Raw genomic sequence first — 21,337 nt, 5'->3', positions numbered from 1 at the left:
TTGCTTTTAATGGAGACGATGAGCTGCAAGCCCAATCATTAAACTGCAACATTCAGGTTGCACACTCAAGGATGCAGAGAATACTGAAGGAACAATTGGTTTGGAACCTCAGCCAGAGACAGGCAGCACCCAGCATTAAAGGACAATTTCACATACCAAATAAAGTGCATTTACATTTATTTATTTGGCTGATACCTTTATCCAAGGCTAATTGCAACAAATATGTTAAATTTGATTACATTTCTTTTGGTTTTCCAGGTGGAGCACAGGCAATTCAAGTGACTTGCTCAGGGTCACACAGTCTCAGTAACAGGATTTGAACCCATAACCTCAGGGTTTGAAGTCCAAAGCCTTAACCATTAAACCACACACACAAAGCAACAATATCTAGATATGCTCAAAGTTATTACTTATCAGAGACAATTATTAGGAACACCTGTACACCAGCTTATCCATACAATCATCTAATCAGCCAATTGTGGCAGCAGGACAATGCATAAAATCATTATTCAAGTCAAGAATTTCGGTTAGTGTTCATATCAAACACAAGAATGGAGAAAAATATGATCTCAATATGATATTCAAAATTGTATACAGAAGCTAAGGGCAAGAAAGGTATCAAAATGTTGAAACTGCCATAGGGGCTTCTCTCACTCTGCTCTGCTTGGATCTTGGCTTTTGGCTGATGGCTGTTTACTTGTCAAAGCCACATCTCTCTGTCTAGCTGCAGCAAAGTCACAAAATGTGAATCTGCTCTTACCCCGTAAAATATATTGAAATACTGAATTATACACTAAATTAACTCAATAAGTACTGTATGTTAATATTTCAATCAATAACCTGATTAGTTAGTTTATATGCAAATGCCAATCAGTTCTTAGAATGACTACCTTTTTATCAGTAATTTGCCATCAGTCAAACAGTCCAAGATGTAGTTGCTTAAAAAAAAAAAAGTATATGCCTTTGTTTTTAGCTCATCCTTGTAGCCCTCCACTATTAATGGTCTATAGCTGTCCCTGTTTCTGTATCCTCAACCCCCATAATAATGTAGTTTTATGTGAAGCAACAAGGCCAGTCAGCTATACACTTCAATTCCATAATCATGACAACAATGAAGCCGGAAAATGACATATCAATGGGGATGCAATCTTGCCAGAGCAGATCCAGAAAGTAACCAACCAAGAGCTGATCCATGAACGTAGATACAGAGGCCATGATTATCCAGGATCAATGGTTAAGTGTGGAAATCTTGAGATGGTACTTGTAGATGAAGTAGATGCCACAACCCTCACCCTCTGAAGGGTTTTAGCAGGTTTTTATTCCCTTGGGATGCTTTGTTTTCTCCTGTTCTCACTAGTCAAAATTCATCTGCACCTTAAGTGTAAATACAGCCTTGGCTGAAAAGAAAAAAAAGACTAGGTGATCAAAATTAATGAAGAATGTCCTTAAAAGTAAAAAAAACACAAAGGCTTATGAACACAAGCACTACTGGATGCTTTCTCCAAAATGTTAATTAACAAGGGACTTTTACAAGTATTTTGCTTGTGCATGAAAGTTTATAATTTATTGTGACAATAGTACACTATTGGTCTACATTTACCTCATGGCAACATATATTTACATAGGCCTAACAATTTTAAACATGCATTTGTATTGCAACAGTTTACTCTTCTTATTAGGCCTGAGATGGGAGTACTGGGAAACCCCAGGGGGTAACAGTGAGACATTTCACACGTCTCAAAGCATGCTCTGCTTTTTTTTTGGGAGAGAGTTCATTTCTGGCACCCATATGTGAATAAAGTCTTCTTATTTCAGCTAGGGGCATTACTGCTGCAGGAGGGTCCTAGCTTTGTCAACTAGTTATTTAATTTATTGATTCACAATTACTATTTACTTATGTAAACATTTACATTTTTTGCAATTTTAACAGAAGGAGACCTGTTCTGTTAACTGGGATAGATATTACTTTTACTTTGACATATTTAGTTTTTGGCGGAATAAAATACATCCCGACTTTCTTTTACAAAACCATTGTCTTGGTTCACTACCCTTCTTAAAAGGGACATGTAAAATATTGTGAAAGCTGTCATTTGCAAGTAACATTTGCAAGGACTGCTTCACCTTCTGCCAATGTGAGGCTAACTAAAGGCACAACTGTGTATATAATAGATTGTGATGTACAGCCAGCACCCTTACCCTGCTGGGACACCTTCATAATGGAAGGACCAGGGGAGAGAGCATACACAGGGCATTACCTCCCCTCAATCACTAAGTGGCAGCCCCCCAGGGTTGCTACAGCACCATAGATGTCCACAGGACATGCTGGGACTTGGAGTTTGTGGGCTCAGTCCTGTTGGGTTCAGGGATGCTGCCAGCAGGTGCTGCATGGACAGGGGATCCCTATTTTGTCAAGTATTCACTTCTTCCAAAAGTGCTTCCGAACCATGCTTACGGGACATTGGAAGTACTTCCAGGGGTCATATAAAAGAAGCTTATTGCTGCAGCTCCAGGAACCAGAGTCAGGAGGAAGAAGACAAAGCTTGCTGGGACGAGTGATGGAGGCAGTGGTGGAGAGAGGAAGAGAAGAAAGAGTAGCTGTGTGCTGCTTCATTCCTGTGCCTTTGTACTGTGCTGTGGGCAACACTTGTTTAAGGAAGAGTTTCCCACCAAATGAAATTAAAGCCTACATGTTGCTGAACTGTTGCCTGTGTCTGTCTGTGTCAGGTTTGGGGAGCTGGAGCGTGCCCTTCAAGTCACACAATTTATAATTAATTAGTGATTATAATAAAATTATTATGTTTTGTTTATTTCAAACACTTCTATATTAAAATTTAGTACAGGTCTTTAAGAGCGGTCCCCAATTTTGTTCTCAGATTCAACATTTAACTATCACTGATCTAACAAGTGGTCAGACAGAAGAGGAGACAATTTTCTGTCATAAAATACTTTGTCAGAGCCTGTTTGTAACATTAAAAAAAATTTCAATTATAATTTACAGATATTTATAAACATTTACAATTATAAAATTCTAGTATTAATCAAGTTTGCATCAGTATCCAAGTCAATCAAACTATGGCTGAGATTTTGAAAAGAAAGATTCAAAATAAAGATAAAAGAATGTGAAGTCAGAAATCTGAATATAAAAGAACATGTTTGAGGAAACGTACAAAAATGTTTCAAAATCACCAGATATCTTCAATATCTGACACAAAGACTAAACTAAACAAAATTGGAAAAATCATTAAACTATAGTCTAACCAATATTCCAGAATAAAAGGGTTAAACATGTTAATCCAAAATTGAAGAGAAACCTGGAAAAGTGAAACCTTACTCCCACATTTCATACACAACTACATCAAGCCCAAGACTAACTAAAACTTTTTAAGGTTTGACTTAATTTCCTATTTTGTTTCATGCAAACCACCATGTATATTTCATACAGTCTATGACAAAAATATTTATCTTCATTTATAATCCAGCAGGTTTATTTGTACTGTGTTTCTATCTGCAGGCTAATTGATGAACCATAATTTTTCAGCTCACAATAAATCTCATTATGATGAATTGGCATGATTTCTAACCAACAAGGAGATTGAAAGACTACTGTGTACATTTGTCCTACAAATGTATGTACAAAACACAGATAGTGAATGAAAAATAGTAATAGATGGTTTCTGCAAACCAAAATGATTATAGAGTAGTTGAGTAGTATGTTTTGACCACTAGGAGGAGCTGCACAGCCTACTAAGGAAACCTGTTACAGAAAAGTCTAAATTTCAAAATAAACTATTTTTGGAAACACAGTTGTGTACAGTATGTGTTAAGGACAGAGGTAACCAATAAGTGTAACATTTTATTCAATTTGTTTAAAGAAAAGAAAATCTAAATAGGTTAGAAAATTAAAAAGTGTTTATTTTGTTCTGCTAACCATTCTCAAAACATTTGGAAGTACAGGTAACACATCTAGTGTAAAGAAATATATTGAAGATTATCACTTTGCTAAAGTTTTTTCAATGGCTGAATTCCTCCCTGGGTCAAATGAAGCACTATTTGAGTGACTAAGCTTATGCTATGATTACTTTTAGACCAAAAAAGAGAAAAAAAAGGTACAAAACTCTAGGTAGCTAAATTTTTCTATTACCTATTTTCTATATGATATCATAGATACTGTATACTACATAAATTGTGTATGCAAAGTGCAGAATGACTTTTTAATTAATGTTTCAATGTGTAACAAAATATTTATAGTTTTGTTTTAGCACTGTGAACTAATACAATGTAGGCAGCAGAGAAGATCAATTAATATTGACTGAATCACAGCAGTCTCTATATTTAATAAGTTTTGAACTCATAAATAACGTACCTACAAAAATATATGTTGTATAAGATAGGATATTTATTTTCTACTTAGTAAAATAATAGTTAAAATATTATGTAATTATGTTACATGGTTCACTATTCCCTTTTATTATGAATATTATTATTATTATTATTATTATTCTTGTCTTTAAATTTCATTGGTTTATTATACATAAACCTTATCAGCTTAAAAGTACAAAAAAGATTTTACCACATAGTGGGTTTTGGGAATGCCAGATATGCTGCAGCAAATACTGTACTGATATTCTCAACACTGGTACTATTGAATTTTGGCCCTACACAAACTTCCATACTCAAAGCCTCTGCATGCTTAAATGCACATGGACAAGCCAACAATGCACTTAGAGGATTCAGCAAAATGTGAAAGATAGCACAAGAGAGATTGTGTCCTAACTGCAAAAGCAATATTCACCAACCCTTTACTCTATGGTAGCCACACGGGACGGCTTGCTGACCACTGTATATTAAAAAAATTTCTCATACAAGCCAAGTATAAAATTATTATGTGTCATTGGTTTTTGTTATTGTAGTGATTTTGTCATCATTGTGGCTTTGAGGCAAATCTGTCAGCAGAACAACTTTCAACAGCTCTATTTCCAGGAATTCACCCAACTGAACACAAAAAAATCATGTAAATTTTAGTGTAATCAAAAAGATGGGATACTATTTTCATATTTAAACATGCAAAGGATAAGGTTACATCTGTATTTTCTTATCCTGATGCAATATTTTTTGATATTTTACGTTGACTTCAGTATTTAAAAAACACAAATTGGAAATTTTGAAACAAACACCAAGACACCCATTTTAGAAAAAAGTGCTAGAACAGCGGCATAGCAAATTTAATTGTTAACTGATTTATTATTAATTATTTCAATATGGGCTGCAGTATTGTACTTATGTCTTAAACTGGGTCAATTAAATATATTGACTTATGGTGTTATTTGACTTGGTTTAAGAAAAATATCATTCAAATATCTGTGCGTATTTAAAGCAACACAACTGATATTGCTCTTTTGTAGACCCTTAATTCAAAACGAAATATTATATATATTATATATATATATATATATATATATATATATATATATATGGAAGAGATATATTATATATATTTTTTCTTTCAACATAAGTGAATGCATACTGTTTTTAGATAGATAGATAGATAGATACTTTATTAATCCCAATGGGAAATTCACATTCTCCGGCAGCAGCATGATGATACAATAAATAATATTAAATTAAAGAATGATAATAATGCAGGTGAAAAACAGACAATAACTTTGTATAATGTTAAATGTTAACGTTTACCCCCCCGGGTGGAACTGAAGAGTCGCATAGTTTGGGGGAGGAACGATCTCCTCAATCTGTCAGTGGAGCAGGACAGTGACAGCAGTCTGTCGCTGAAGCTGCTCTTCTGTCTGGAGATGATACTATTTAGTGGATGCAGTGGATTCTCCATAATTGATAGGAGCCTGCTGAGCACCCTTCGCTCTGCCACAAATGTTAAACTGTCCAGCTCCATGCCAACAATACAGATCATGAGTACATGTATGAACCCTGGATACTCTGTATGGCTACTTCTTGTTGTGTGTTCAAAAAATAAACAAGCATATAAATGAATGTTTAACAGAACTACCAAAGGTAAAAAATAAAAATGGATTGTAAACTACCAATTGTTCATTTTAGCATTTAAGATCAATATGTGAAGAAACCTTTTTCCCTTGAAACAACAAAAGTATAAACAAGAAGAAAAAAATTAATATGTTCATTTTTTAAAATACACCATGGAAATTATACAGTATACTACCATCACTAAATGCTGTAACTCTACTGCAAGGTATTTTTAACAGACTCTCACATTATGGTATGCTCTGTATTGCGGTATTAAGTAAATTAAGTGGACAGAACTCTTGACATTCAAATATAGAATGTACAATACAATCTTTTTTTTTTTGATTTAGGGTTGTTTTTTCTATTTTTCACAACATTTTAGCACATACTTGACAGACAGCAGTCTAAAAAGTACAACAATCTTGTGAAAATTAATCTATGATTACAGTTACTCCATTTAAGTGACAAAACACTAAAATTAAACCTTCTAATGAATGTGTCTATTTCTGTATAGCTGTGGAATAGTGATGAGCGAACCCTATTGAATTGACTGTGACTCAAGTTTGGCGAAATAAAAAAAATGTATTTGCGAGCTTCGCCAAACTCCATGAAATGTATTAAAGTCAAAGGGGAAAGAGGAATTTAACTAGTTTTGAGTGGATTATATATTTGAACTGCCACTTAGGAATAGGGAAATGTCTGGCAACTATGCTTGACCTATTATTTTGGCAGAAGCAGAGAGGCAGCAGTGCTAACCATTGTCCCGTTGTGCCTCAAACAACAAATGATACAGATGGAATGAATACAACAAACAAAATGCAACAAATAGCCACAAACTACCAATAAATAAATAAAATATAGATTATTGCGCTCACAGAGTTCCAATCTTGGGACACAGATTGGCCATGCAGTGAAGCAGTAGCATGGGACTAGCTTGTTCTATTGTCTGAATTTCAGGCTCCAGCATAACAGGAAGGTCTTTTTTTGCTTCCCATGTATCTGTGCAGATGCTTACAACTTGCTTCTTCCATCAAGAAGAAAATGCCTTTTCAATAGTAATATATCTTTTTTTTTTTATCATTTCACAGTGTGTCCTTTGTTTTCTGATAAGGAGAGGGGGAGAGAAAGGGCTCCTATAAGGCTTGTTTTGAGATCATTGCTGGGCACATGGCTAATTTGCATGCATAATTAGCCATGTGATGCTGCCTCCCAGCAGAAGGTTCAGTTTTATATATCAGGTAGCTGTTCTTTTAATACTGAAAGTTTTTTATTTTTTTAAATATATGCACAATGGAAAAGTGGCAGAGCTTCTCAACCTTTGTGACTTCAGGACCAATTTTTACCTTTTTTAAGTTCACAGATGACCCATATACAACAATATATGAGCCCTAGGGGTTGAACATACTGCAAGTTCAAGAAGAAAATGTGGTTAGAGACAAGAAAAATATCCAACAGCACTATCAAGTGCTTCTGTGGACAGTTTCAGTGCATCTTAGTAGCTGAAACAGCATTTTTTTTTCTTTGTGTGCTTGCAACATAGCAATGGTCAAGTCAGCAATGTTCTTACAGTAGCCATGCGTGAAAGTTGCTCACTGTTTGTTGTTGTACAGCTCTATGATGTCTCACTACCCTCACAAAGCATCATAGAGCATTCAGCTAATTTCCAGAAAAACATTCGGCAAACAAGGTTTCCACCAAAAACAGCGTATGCGCTGTGTGAAATGCAAATTTTGCCGATCAATACTACTGTGTAGTAATACACTTATTTGCACTGACAATTTCTATTCACTGACCATTCTGTTGCTAAATTATTTGTATTGTCTGGTTATTATTTGTTCTGTCTCGTACATTCACTTTGTATATTCATGCCTTCTACAGTTCTTCTCCTACAGTTTATTGCCATTGTTTTGTTAAGTGATCTGTGTCTAAAACATTATATTGTACCACACACTGTAGTGCACTTCTAATTTTTTCATTGTACTATAAAGTACAATACCAATAAATGAAACTGAATTTAAAAAAAAAAATCTATCAGCTAACATTTATTTACCCTATGTTTTATTATATGCAATCATTTACTTAATTCTGCTTTACTGTATCACTGTCATTTTGTCATGCCTATAGCGTAAGCAGAAAAAGAATTACATAAGCTCTTAAGCAATGCCGTGCATTCACAAAAGAATATAAAAGAAAAATAATACTATGACAGATGGAGAAAGTGCTGAAGGCACCTATGATTTTGTAGCTCTGATCATAATTTTTCATCAATGTAGAAGAATTGGAAAAAGTAATAGTAATAATAAAGTGATGCACATAGTTTCACCATACATTATATTGTTACATAATAATCAGCAATTTTGATACATTTGATTGAAGCTGGCAATTTATTTTGAGAAACAAACAGAAACAACAACAACAAACAATGAGAAAAAAAGCTGACTAAACCTTTTCTGTCCCACTCAAACACAAAGCAGAAAACCCAATGCATGGCATGGCATACCATTAAACCCTGTAATTGTTATTTATTTGTTGAATATTGTGTAGTATACTGTGTTGTTGTTGCATATAATGTACTGGCAATTTTGGGCATTGTATATCATGTGGTGTTTAGATGTTGATATTGTTACATTATCGCTGAAACATGAAGGCACACATTTTGTAATAATTATGTTTTCAACTTCATAAAATAAAAAATGTGTAAAGATAAAGTTTGTGTACTTACATAAATTATCATTTGTATACTTAACCTGTATATGTACAAATATTTAAAAATGTATACAATACTAAGACTGTCAAACTGCAAGACAATGCACTACATTAAAAGTGTGACTGTGAAATATTGCAACTGTTATGGAAGTTCACCTTGTGCATGCAGAAAAAAAGAAATGATAATAATATATGTTTCTATTATGCATCAAAAAACTTCACATGATCAATTTCCATTTAGTTGTGGGGAAAAAATTCGCTTCCCGGATCCTCCCTGCATGGAGTTTGCATGTTCTCCCCGTGTCTGCGTGGGTTTCCTCCGACAGTCTAAAGACATGCAGGTTAGGTGGATTGGCGATTCTAAATTGGCCCTAGTGTGTGCTTGGTGTGTGGTTGTGTTTGTGTGTGTCCTGCAGTGGGATTTTAGGTGCATAACAGCAGAAGGCCGCCTCACCACTTCTTTTAAGTTTTGCCCTTGGAATTCTAAGGAAACACTCAGTTGAGGATCTGAGGTTGCGATTTGGAATATAAGACGTCAGACATTCCGATATATAAGATGGAGCGAGATTATTTAAGGCTTTATAAACCAGGTAACCAATGTAGTGACATCAAAACTGGAGAAATGTGCTCAGATTTTCTTTTCCTGGTAAGGATTCTAGCAGCTGCACTCTGCACTAGTTGCAAACGATTTATGTCTTTTTTGGGTAGTCCTGAGAAGAGTGCGTTACAGTAATCTAGCCGACTGAAAACAAACGCGTGAACTAATTTCTCTGCATCTTTCGATGATATAAGAGGTCTAACTTTTGCTATGTTTCTAAAGTGAAAAAATGCTGTCCTAGTGATCTGATTAATATGCAATTTAAAACTCAGATTACAGTCAACAGTTACCCCTAAGCTTTTTACCTCCGTTTTGACTTTTAATCCAAATGCATCAAGTTTATTTCTAATAGCCTCATTGTATCCATTATTGCCAATCACTAAGATTTCGGTTTTCTCTTTATTTAATTTGAGAAAGTTACTATTCATCCACTCTGAGATACAGGTTAGACATTGTGTTAGTGAATCTAGAGAATGGGGGTTATCAGGTGCTATTGATAAATACAGCTGTGTGTCATCAGCATAGCTGTGGTAGCTCACGTTGTGCCCTGAGATAATCTGACCTAATGGAAGCATGTAGATTGAGAAGAGCACCGGACCCAGGATAGAGCCTTGTGGAACAACATATAGGATATCATGTGTCTTTGAATTATAATTACCACAACTAACAAAGAATTTTCTCCCTGCCAGATAGGAATCAAACCAATTTAAGACGCTGCCAGAGAGGCCCACCCATTGACTAAGGAGATTCTTAAGAATATTATGATCAATGGTGTCAAATGCGGCACTCAGATCTAAGAGGATGAGAACAGATAAATGGCCTCTGTCTGCATTTACCCGCAAGTCATTTACTACTTTAACGAGTGCAGTTTCTGTGCTGTGATTTGTTCTAAAACCTGACTGAAATTTATCAAGAATAGCATGTTTATTGAGGTGCTCATTTAACTGCGTAATGACTGCCTTCTCTAGAATTTTACTTAAGAAAGGTAGGTTAGAGATGGGTCTAGAGATGGGTAATTTTCAAGAGCAGAGGAGTCGAGATTATTGTTCTTAAGTAGAGGTTTAACTACAGCAGTCTTAAGACAGTCTGGGAAGACCCCCGTATCTAATGACAAATTTACTATGTCAAGAACATTATCAATTAGCACGCCCGATACTTCTTTGAAAAAATTTGTTGGTATTGGGTCAAGGGCACAGGTGGAGGGTTTCATTTGAGAAATTATTTTATGTAAATCAGGTAAATCTATCCTAGTTAAAGAATTTAATTTGTTTAGAATTAGATTTAGAATCCTAAGATAAATACTTGATATAATTTTCATGATGAAATGCATTAAAGCATGTATTAATCATGTGGGGGCACGGTGGCGTGGAGGTTGCACTGCTGCCTTGCAGCAAGGGGGTCCCGGGTGTTCCCTGCCTTGAATTTGCATGTTTTTCTGGTGGGTTTACTTGGTGTGCTTCAGTTTCCTTTCAAAGTCATGTAGGATGTGGGGTTTTGTTACGTTATATTGACCCTGTTAGTGTATGTATTGCTCATATTCACCCTGCGATATGCTGGCACAACATTCAGGATTTGCTCCTGCCTCGCACACAATGCTTGCTGGGATGGGCGCAACCCTGAATGTTTTTATTATAATTAAACATGTATAACGAAGATTTTTTTGAAGTTCTGAACACTCCGTGGTCTAAGTTTATAACTAGTTTTAATTTCACAAATACATTTATCGTGTGGTGATTGGTTATGTGGAGAAAGAAAAAGGAAGGATAGGAACTGGGGGTTTGTTACGTCAGACAGAGACAGCACGCATGCAATAAAGAAAGTCCGCTCAGAAGGACATCCACTGAATTCTGTGTTCGTGTCACCAACCACCAGATCACAAACCCAATATATACATAATATTTAAGTTAAACCTGTTCGATACTCATACATCCAGTTTTTTTGGAGCCTTGTCACACCTGCCATAAAGTTCTCTACACTGAACGTACACCTGGGAACCCCTTACTGCAAGGGAGCAACACTACCGCCATACAACCGTGCATGTTTAATACCTGCTTTAATGCATTTCATCATGAAAATGATATCAAGTATTTATCTTAGCATTCTAAATTTTCAGAGAGCAGGAATATCATGAAGTGAATGTATTCTGTGCAGCGATAGCTGCCTGCGCCTCATCTTAGTGCAGAGGAAGTCAGTTTAAGAAGCGTGTAGCGATTAACAACTGGGTCGGGGAACACTTAACACAAAGCATTTAATGTGCTACAATAGTTATGACGGGGTTTGAGAAAATCTAGTAAATTAAACACTGATTTTAGGATGAAGTTTAGTTTACGACATTCTACTTTAATGACAAAATAAACTATGAGAATAAAGTACAAATGTTGACTTTAATCTCAACATAAACGGCAAGAATAAAGTGGAAATGTCAAGAATAAAGTCAACATGCTGACTTTATTCTCGACATTAGTTTTTATTTTCTTCACCGTGGCCCTAATACGCTTCCGTAGGGATATACCACAAATAGAATAATAAATGCAAGTTGCAATTAAAATTTTTATGGATATAGCTTAACTTGAAGCAAGGTCCACATTAATGCAATTTGCCTTATTTTTATTTGGTGAATACTGTGTAATGCACCTGGGCTTGAAGTAATAGTATTATTACTGGAAGTTATTTTATTGTTATTATTTATTAGTTTAAATATTATGCAGTTTAATGATGGTAAAGTTGTTTAAAAAGTCACTTTAATGTGTCAGTGGACACAGATTGTTAACATTAACAGAAAGTATAGTTGGTTTACAAAAAATATTTACTATTTATTCCATTTCTAAGACATGTTCAGTGCAATACAACTTTTGACAAGTACCTCTGGATATTTTACTAATTCTAAATGCCTCTGATGATGGTTGAAAATATGTTCTTAAACTAAAATTTTGACTTGTTTGCAAACTTTAATAAAGAGATTCTATATTTTGACTGCATCTGTCATGCAACGTGATTCCTTCTCTTCATTAGTGCCACCCCCTTGAAAACCATCACTTTATGGGGCCATACAAACCTGTATTATCCCAAGTTCTTGTCTATAAGCCGCGGCTTATCTAAGGAAAAAAGTTGTGAAAATGAAAAAATAGAATATCGGCTTATACATAAATCCGGCTTATACAGTAATCCCTCCTCCATCGCGGGGGTTGCGTTCCAGAGCCATCCGCGAAGTAGAAACCATATGTTTATATGGTTATTTTTATATTGTCATGCTTGGGTCACAGATTTGCGCAGAAACACAGGAGGTTGTAGAGAGACAGGAACGTTATTCAAACACTGCAAACAAACATTTGTCTATTTTTCAAAAGTTTAAACTGTGCTCCATGACAAGACAGAGATGCCAGTTCTGTCTCACAATTAAAAGAATGCAAACATATCTTCCTCTTCAAAGGAGTGTGTGTCAGGAGCACAGAATGTCACATAGATAGAGAAAACAATCTCTAGCAAACAAATCAATGGTGCTGTTTGGCTTTTAGGTATGCGAAGCACCGCAGCACAAAGCTGTTGAAGGCGGCAGCTCACACCCCCTCCGTCAGGAGCAGGGAGAGAGAGAGAGAGAGAGAGAGAGAGAGTTTGTTTTTCAGTCAAAAATCAATACGTGCCCTTCGAGCTTTTAAGTATGTGAAGCACTGTGCAGCATGTCGTTTCAGGAATCAGCTTTACAAAAGATAGCAACGTGAAGATAATCTTTCAGCATTTTTAGACGAGCGTCCGTATCGTCTAGGTGTGCGAACAGCCCCCCTGGCTCAATCCCCATATTCAGGATCACAGATAGTCAGCGCAAGAGAGAGAGAAAAGTAAGCAATCTAGCTTCTCAGCCATCTGCCAATAGCGTCCCTTGTATGAAATCAACTGGGCAAACCAACTGAGGAAGCATGTACCAGAAATTAAAAGACCCATTGTCCACAGAAATCCACGAACCAGCAAAAAATCTGCGATATATATTTAAATATGCTTACATATAAAATCACAATTTAAATGCCAGCTACACGCGCGTGTTGACTCGGCGACGCCCAGAGCAGAAAGAAAGCGCTCCGGCCGCTCCAACCGCGCCAAGCGGGAGTGAGAGAGACGCCAATATCTCACACTCTCTCCCCCCTTAAAGAAATTAAATGGGTGCGAGTGAGACCACTGACCTCCCTCCCTTCTATTAGTTATAGGTTATAGTACGTTCAGCTTATCCATGAGTCCGGCTTATCTATGATAAGATTTTATTTTAAAAATTCGTATGATTTTTGGTCTCCAGCTTATACATGAGTCCGGCTTATAGACAAGAACCTAGGGAAATACTTGTGTGCACATTAAAATATTTTTGTATGTACAATTCTCATGACAGTGGAATAGGTTATTCTTAGCCAGTCTACTGCAGTAATTGCAGTGAAACCAGTAAAATTTTGAAAAACACTGTGATATGGAATTTTGGTCATACCACCCAGCACTATTCATAAATAAAGAAAATAAAATGTATCAATAATAAGTGTACAACAACATACATTACATCCATTTACAAAATTATAAAAGCAAATTAGAAGGTGGAATCATAAAAGTGTGATTGCTTTAACTGCTGTTTCCATTCTATGATGAATACTAACAAGGTCAAGCCTAGCAAATTTCCCTACGTATCCCCAAACCCCAAGTGAACTAAGTAAAGAAGAGGTCGGATTTGTTAACAATGTGCCTGTTAGCATATTATAAGGAGCAGTGTAGTGAATGTAACTGTGGTCCACACTTCTTTCATAAACCTGTAGGCTGCACTAAATCAGCAGAATAAAGTTTAAATATCAAGTCTTTTTTTTTTTATAGTGTGTTATTCTTCAAACTGATTGGCACTTTATTAGTCAAACTAGCAAAATACCCGCGCTTCGCAGTGGAGAAGTAGTGTGTTAAAGAGGTTATGAAAAAAAAGGAAACATTTTAAAAATAACGTAACATGATTGTCAATGTAATTGTGTTGTCATTGTTATAACTGTTGCTGTCTTTTATATATATATATATATATATATATATATATATATATATATATATATATATATATATATATATATATATATATAATATACACACACACATAAACATTTATATACATATACATATATATACATATCTACATATACACATCTACATATATATACACACATACATAAACACACACATAAGACTTACTGAGTGAAACGGGCTTTCATTGACAATCATGTTACGTTATTTTTAAAATGTTTCCTTTTTTTTTCATAACCTCTTTAACACACTACTTCTCCGCTGCGAAGCGCGGGTATTTTGCTAGTATATATATATATATATATATATATATATATATATATATATATATATATATATATATATATACACACACATACATGCAGTTTTAATAACACAGAAATCAATATAAACATTAACATCGTTATCATATGAGAATATGAAGTAATATATAAGAAGCACATTTCATATAAATATAAATTATTAAACAGTAAAATCTTCTTCTGTAATTTGCTACCGTGGCAATTTGTGTGTCTGTCCAGGATTTTAAATGACCTGTAGCTCGCAAACCGTTTCACCTATACACTTGAAATGTGGTACACATATAGTACGTCACGTCTACTATCCGCTTTATGGGTGATGATTGTTTTAGTCTTTTTATCTTTATTTTATTTTATTGTAGAATCAACTCCTATCTGCGCAGAGCAGGGCAGCCGTGGGCGGATGCGTATGCTGTATTCACTCCATGTTATCGTGCATTGCGCTGTCAGTGGTATTTTGATAAAAGAATTTGAACAACATATAAGAAGCGTATAAATTATTAAACAGTAAAACATTAACATTTAAGAAGTAAAGTTACATTAAGTACTACTGCAGTGCCTTCGGGTATACCTCATTTTTTGTTTGCCCATTACATGCTTAAATGTATACATTTTTTGGTGCACCTACCCGAGAACACGCGACATATAACCGAGCGTGGGAGAAGCATGGATTTTAAACACGCGTTGAGTTGATCTGCTGGTCTCCCTCGTGGAATAACTGGTAATGTTTGACTAAAATCTACAGCGAGTAAAACGACATTACCTCCTATTTTTTTTTTTACGATCTCTGAGATCTTGCTTTTTTCGGTTCAAGGCTTCATAAGCTCTTTTATGTTGTATGGTGTACTTATCCCAAACCATCATCTTTGAATGTTGCAAGACTTTCGCCTTGTATGTAGATCGGGGTAATAACATTCATTGGATTCCTAGTCTGAATCACAATGTGATTGTATGCGTGGTTACCTGGCACTGTAGGGTTGCCACCCGTCCTTTAAAATACGGAATCGTGCCGCGTTTGAGAATGAAATTGCGCGTCCCGTTTTGAATCAATACTGGACGGGATTTATCCCGTATTTTTTTTAGCATTTTTTTTTTAAAGCAGCGTCTCATGCAAATCATCCCACACGCATTTTATGAAGATGCCTCCTTTCCTACTTTTGATTGGGTAATACTTGATGTCATCGTTAGTTTGATTGGTGTTTTTAACTGTCCAGTGAGGAGGGCGTGTCTTTTAAGTACAGTCTGCAAAGTGTTGGCACTGAGATGTGGCGTCAGCGCCATACTTGAAGCCCCTAACGTTGCGGTCAGCAAGTCGGCTAACATCCGCCATGTGCCGTCTTTCAGTTGCGAGAAGCAGATCATAGAATGGTTGAAACTGTTGCCCCTAACGTTGCGCCACGGCGTGTGGTTCGTTTATACCTCGTGTGTTCTCATTAAACTTTTATCTCGCGAATATGTTATTGCAATCCGCAGCGGGAGCGTTTCTATAAACTTAATTTAAACTTACGTTTTACACCGTGCTTTCTTTCCCTTATGAACATGCTTGTATGCTTAACTCGCTCCGTTCTCAATTGTTTAATTAATTTTTTGCTCTTAGCTGTTCGCGGCTCTTCCTCCATTTCCCCCTACTTCGTTCTTTTATCTTGCGAATATGTTATTGCAATCCTTAACGGGAGCGTTTCAATAAACTGATTGAAAATAGTTTTGCATTTACCTTTTTAGTAAAAGGCGAGCTTTTAAGCCTGAGAAATCAGCCCGTAAATGCACACGTTTAATTGCACATGTGTTAATATGTATGGTTACACAGTATTAAAAGACAGTGAACAACGTCAGTTACCTTTGTTCCCGCGTGTGACTCGTGCTGTAAATCTCTTCCTTGTTTTTAGTTCACGTGATTACGTAGGAGGCGTGATGACGCGATACGTGACTCCGCCTCCTCCATTACAGTGTATGGACAAAAAATATGTTCCAGTTATGACCATTACGCTTTGAATTTCGAAATGAAACCTGCCTAACTTTTGTAAGTAAGCTGTAAGGAATGAGCCTGCCAAAATTCAGCTTTCCACCTACACGGGAAGTTGGAGAATTAGTGATGAGTGAGTCAGTGAGTCAGTCAGTGAGGGCTTTGCCTTTTATTATTATAGATAAGGATAAATTTTAAGACACAAGCTAAATTACAAAATCATTCATTATTTAGTAAATTGAAGTAAACAATGTTTGAAGAGTCTTCACAAAGAAGCAAACATAGTACATTTGAACATGTTTACAGTATGTGTCTGCCATACAGTAGACTCAGATGAAGTAGTATAGAACATTACATTTGTATCTAATTCAAATTCAACTTTTCCCTTTCATTTTATTTATAATTTGAATATGATCATAAGTAAAGGCAAGTGATAGTGACAGGTAACCTGTGGAGTTTGAATCAATACTGTAGCTAATATATGAAGTTAGTATATGCAAGAAAGTGAAAGAAAGACACAAGATAAAAGCCCCAGCTGCTACAAGTAATATTTAGTAATGCAAGTAATATTTAGATTGAGGTGAATGAGATCTACAATAGGTTGGGCTGGTGAATGATCTATTCCAGTTGGCAGCATAAACATACAGATATTGCAAAGAACCAAATGGGAAACTTGATTCACCCCTTAATGTGCATGTGAGAGCTAGGGAGACACCTAAAAGAAACATGTTCAAGAAAGTTGGGATTAGTTCTTGATGTGTTTTAAGGAGAGTCTTATGATGAAAAGCAGACATGAGATCAAGCAGTAGCAGTGCATGTTTAGCAAGGAGGAGATCTTTCTCAATACATCAAGAACTGTTCTAATGTTGTGGTGAGAACCAGGAACAACCCTACTGGGGACAAAAGAAAGAAACATTCCCTTAACTAAACTGTCCTACCCCCTCAGATTTGGACCAAAGGATTCTTAAACACTTCAATTAATTGGTCAGATCACTAGGACAGCATTTTTTCACTTAAGAAATATAGCAAAAGTTAGACCTCTTATATCATTGAAAGATGCTGAGCAATTAGCTCACGCTTTTGTTTTCAGTCAACTAGATTACCGTAATGCACTCCTCTCAGGACTACCCAAAAAAGACATCAATCGATTGCAACTAGTGCAGAATGAAGCTGCTAGAATCTTAACTAGGAAAAGAAAATCTGAGCACATTTCTCCAGTTTTGATGTCACTACATTGGTTACCTGTGTCATTCAGAATTGACTTTAAAATACTGCTTATAGTTTATAAAGCCTTAAATAATCTCGCTCCATCTTATATTTCGGAATGTCTGACACCTTACACTCCAAATCGTAACCATAAATCTTCAAATGAGTGTCTGCTTAGAATTCCAAGAGCTAAACTTAAAAGAAGTGGTGAGGCGGCCTTCTGCTGTTATGCACCTAAAATCTGGAATAGCATGTCAATAGGAATTCGCTAGGGTAATACAGTGGAGCACTTTAAAACACTGCTGAAAACACATTACTTTAACATGGCTTTCTCATAACTTCACTTTAGTTTAATCCTGACGCTCAGTATTTTCAAATAATTGTTATTATTCATGGTGGCTCCAAAATCCATACTAACCCCTACTCTCTCTTCTGTTCTTTTTCCGGTTTTCTGTGGTGGTGATCTGCGGCACCACCACCTGATCAAAGCACCGTGATGTCCCTCCATCGATGGATTAAAGACCAAAAGTCCACATGACCATCATCATCCAGTCCTTCCATGAGAACCCGGAATGCAATGAGGACTGATTGAAGTCATTTATGTTAGGTAGAATGCCTAGAGGGGGCTGGGCGGCCTCCTGACCTGGAACCCCTGCAGATTTTATTTTTTCTCCAGCTGTCTGGAGTTTTTTTTGTTTTTTCTGTCCTCCCTGGCAATCGAACCTTACTTTTATTCTATGTTAATTAGTGTTCTCTTTATTTAATTCTTATTTTGTCTTTTTTTTCCCTCTTTCTTCATCATGTAAAGCAATTTGAGCTACATTATTTGTATGAAAATGTGCTATATAAATAAATGTTGTTGTTGATAGCTACAGTGATCACTAATACATACCAAACATGACACGTCAGCACAGAGTAACCCCTCATCTGCCCCGTTCAAGTTGACGCAATGTTCGCTAATAAAAGCAGCTGCTTTAACAGCTTTCAAACAATCTCTTGCAGTAATTTATCAACATGTACAGATCAGTTATGGGGTAAAGTGCATTACTGACTTTTCAGTTTGAGTCTGTATTGTTTATTTAACTAGTAAAAAGTGCTTCCTAATTAGAACAGATATGGCTATTCTACGTATAGCATGTTCACCTTGCACTAACATTTGCAAATGAGTTGTCTTCATGCTTCATGAATCTGTTTAGGCAGGTGTATATTGTAGTCAAAATCATACTACTATTTTCTGAAGAGATTATTCATATAAGAATGAAATATTAAACAAACATAAAATCTGAATGATTTTACAATACTAAATATTAGTGAGTATCAATTTTACTTTACTTTCTTTTAGCCCCAATAAACAGTCAAGTTTCACTTAGATAGTTAAAATGAAACAATCAACATGGCACTGAAAACCCACATTATATCTGAAGGCTACTACAGCTTTTTCTCTGATGCCAGTGATAGTGAGACCAAAACCTTACTATAAATATTCAAACACATTTCTGTCTTGAGAGGAAAAAACAAATCACACATTGTAAAGTTATGGGTAGAAAATAGAAGATTAAAAAATTGCATGAAATTTATTCTGAACTAGCAAAATACCCGCGCTTCGCAGCAGAGAAGTAGTGTGTTAAAGAGGTTATGTAAACATATATATATATATATTATATATATATATATTATATATTATATATATATATATATATATATATATATATATATATATATATATATACACACATATCAACATATATATACACATACATAAACACACACATATACATATATACTGTACATACATACATAGTGCGTTGTAACACGGGCTGTGATTGTTACATGGGAGGGAGACGACAAATCACAGCTTCCCGCTTTCAAATCGGGCCTGTGATTGGTGCTTTGACTGATGCCTAGATCCCACAGTATGTCCTCTTAGGAGAGGCGTTAGGCAAGCGTAATTGAATAGTGGTGCTGCAAGTTTAGCTTTACACCTGTTTTTAAGGCTTATTGACTGAAAGGGGCTTTCATGAAAAAACGTAGGGCTTTGCTACAGGATACACCCTCCACAAGTTAAGCAAGTAAAAATAAAGGTATATATTTCTGTTTTATTTAAACCTTTTAAGTTTGTATGCGGGCGGCATGGTGGCGCAGTGAAAGGTGCCAGTTAGGAGACCCAGGTTCGCTTCCCTGCGTGGAGTTTGAATGTTCTCCCCGTGTCTGTCTGGGTTTCCTCCCACAGTCTAAAGACATGCAGGTTAGGTGCATTGGCGATTCTAAATTGTCCCTGGTGTGTGGGTGTGTGTGTGTCCTGCGGTGGGCTGGCACCTTGCCCGGGGTTTGTTTCCTGCCTTGTGCCCTATGTTGGCAGGGATTGGCTCCTGTATTTAGGATATAGCGGGTTGGATAATGGATGGATGGACATTTGTATGCATAGCCCCATTTGCCCGTTTTCGTTTTTTTTCTTTCTTCAGTAATATTTCAGCAAACCCGGAGCTTGTCAGTTCAAATCCTGGTACTGACACCACTGTGTGACCCTGAGGAAGTCACTTCACCTGCCTGTGCTGCAAAAAACAAAAGTAATGTAACAAATTGTATCTTAGATGTTGCAAGTTGCTGGAATAAAGGCAGAAGTAAAATAGATAAATATGTATTATACACTGTGGTGGGTTGGCACCCTGCCTGGGATTAGTTCCTGCCTTGTGCCCTGTGTTGGCTGGGATTGGCTCCAGCAGACCCCCGTGACCCTGTGTTCGGATTCAGCGGGTTGGAAAATGGATGGATGGATGGATGGATGTATTATACACATAGGAACTATTCATTTACTTTCAGTTAAGTCATCTGCAGCAAACCTTTATAAATGAGGGTTTCTCCTTTTTAGATAGTGCAAACTGTTTCTTCTTCATTGAGGTTTTCTCTTGGAGAGCTTTTTTCATTTCATTGAAAATTAAAGCAGCAGCTGCCAAAATATGTAGCTTTCTTATTCATTTTTCAACATTGTGTAAAATAACTTTATAAAGTAACATAAAAGGTTTAAATACTGGTTATCCTTTTACGCTAAAATATTACTAAAGATATACAAAAAAAGTAAAATGCATATGTTGTTTTTCTTTAAGGAGATTAAATATTACTGAAGAAAGAAAAAAAAAAACTAAAACAGCCAAATGGGGCTATGCATACGAACTTAAAAGGTTTAAATAAAACAGAAATATATACCTTTTATTTTTACTTCCTTACCTTGTAGAGGGTGTATCCTGTAGCAGAGCCCTAACTTTTTTCGTGAAAGCCCGTTTCAGTCAATAAGTCTTAAAAACAGGTGTAAAGATATTGACAATAACCTACGCAAACCCACCAAGACATGCAATCGTTTAAATCAAGGCGCGAGTCGAAAAACACCATCCCATACTATTAGTTAACGATTAACACATTTCTATATGTATTGTAAGCATACAATACAACTGATATGTTGCGCTTATTTATCTGGTGTACCGACATTTTTGCGCGTTTAACGGCTGAAATCTAACGTGGTTTGTGCCCTTCAGAATGAAA

At 36.0% G+C, this 21,337-nt stretch overlaps 1 protein-coding gene across 4 annotated transcripts in view; it reads right to left on the bottom strand.

Annotated features, from left to right (window-relative positions):
• The window catches only part of tbxas1 (thromboxane A synthase 1 (platelet)), a 379,177-nt gene that overhangs the window by 338,290 nt on the left and 19,550 nt on the right, over positions 1–21,337 (bottom strand). Inside the window, exon 1 of one of the 4 annotated variants that reach the window (XM_051935317.1) lies at positions 1,180–1,198. The exons of the other annotated variants lie outside the window; for them this stretch is intronic. The gene's annotated coding sequence lies outside the window, so the exon portion shown is untranslated. Of the gene's footprint in view, positions 1–1,179; positions 1,199–21,337 lie in introns of those variants that run through there. 4 annotated transcript variants of the gene reach the window in all.

The sequence above is a fragment of the Erpetoichthys calabaricus genome, chromosome 1 (assembly GCF_900747795.2).
Source record: "Erpetoichthys calabaricus chromosome 1, fErpCal1.3, whole genome shotgun sequence".
Classification (NCBI taxonomy): domain Eukaryota; kingdom Metazoa; phylum Chordata; class Cladistia; order Polypteriformes; family Polypteridae; genus Erpetoichthys; species Erpetoichthys calabaricus.
Note: the sequence above shows the minus strand (reverse complement) of the source record. Positions and strands in the feature narration are given on the sequence as shown.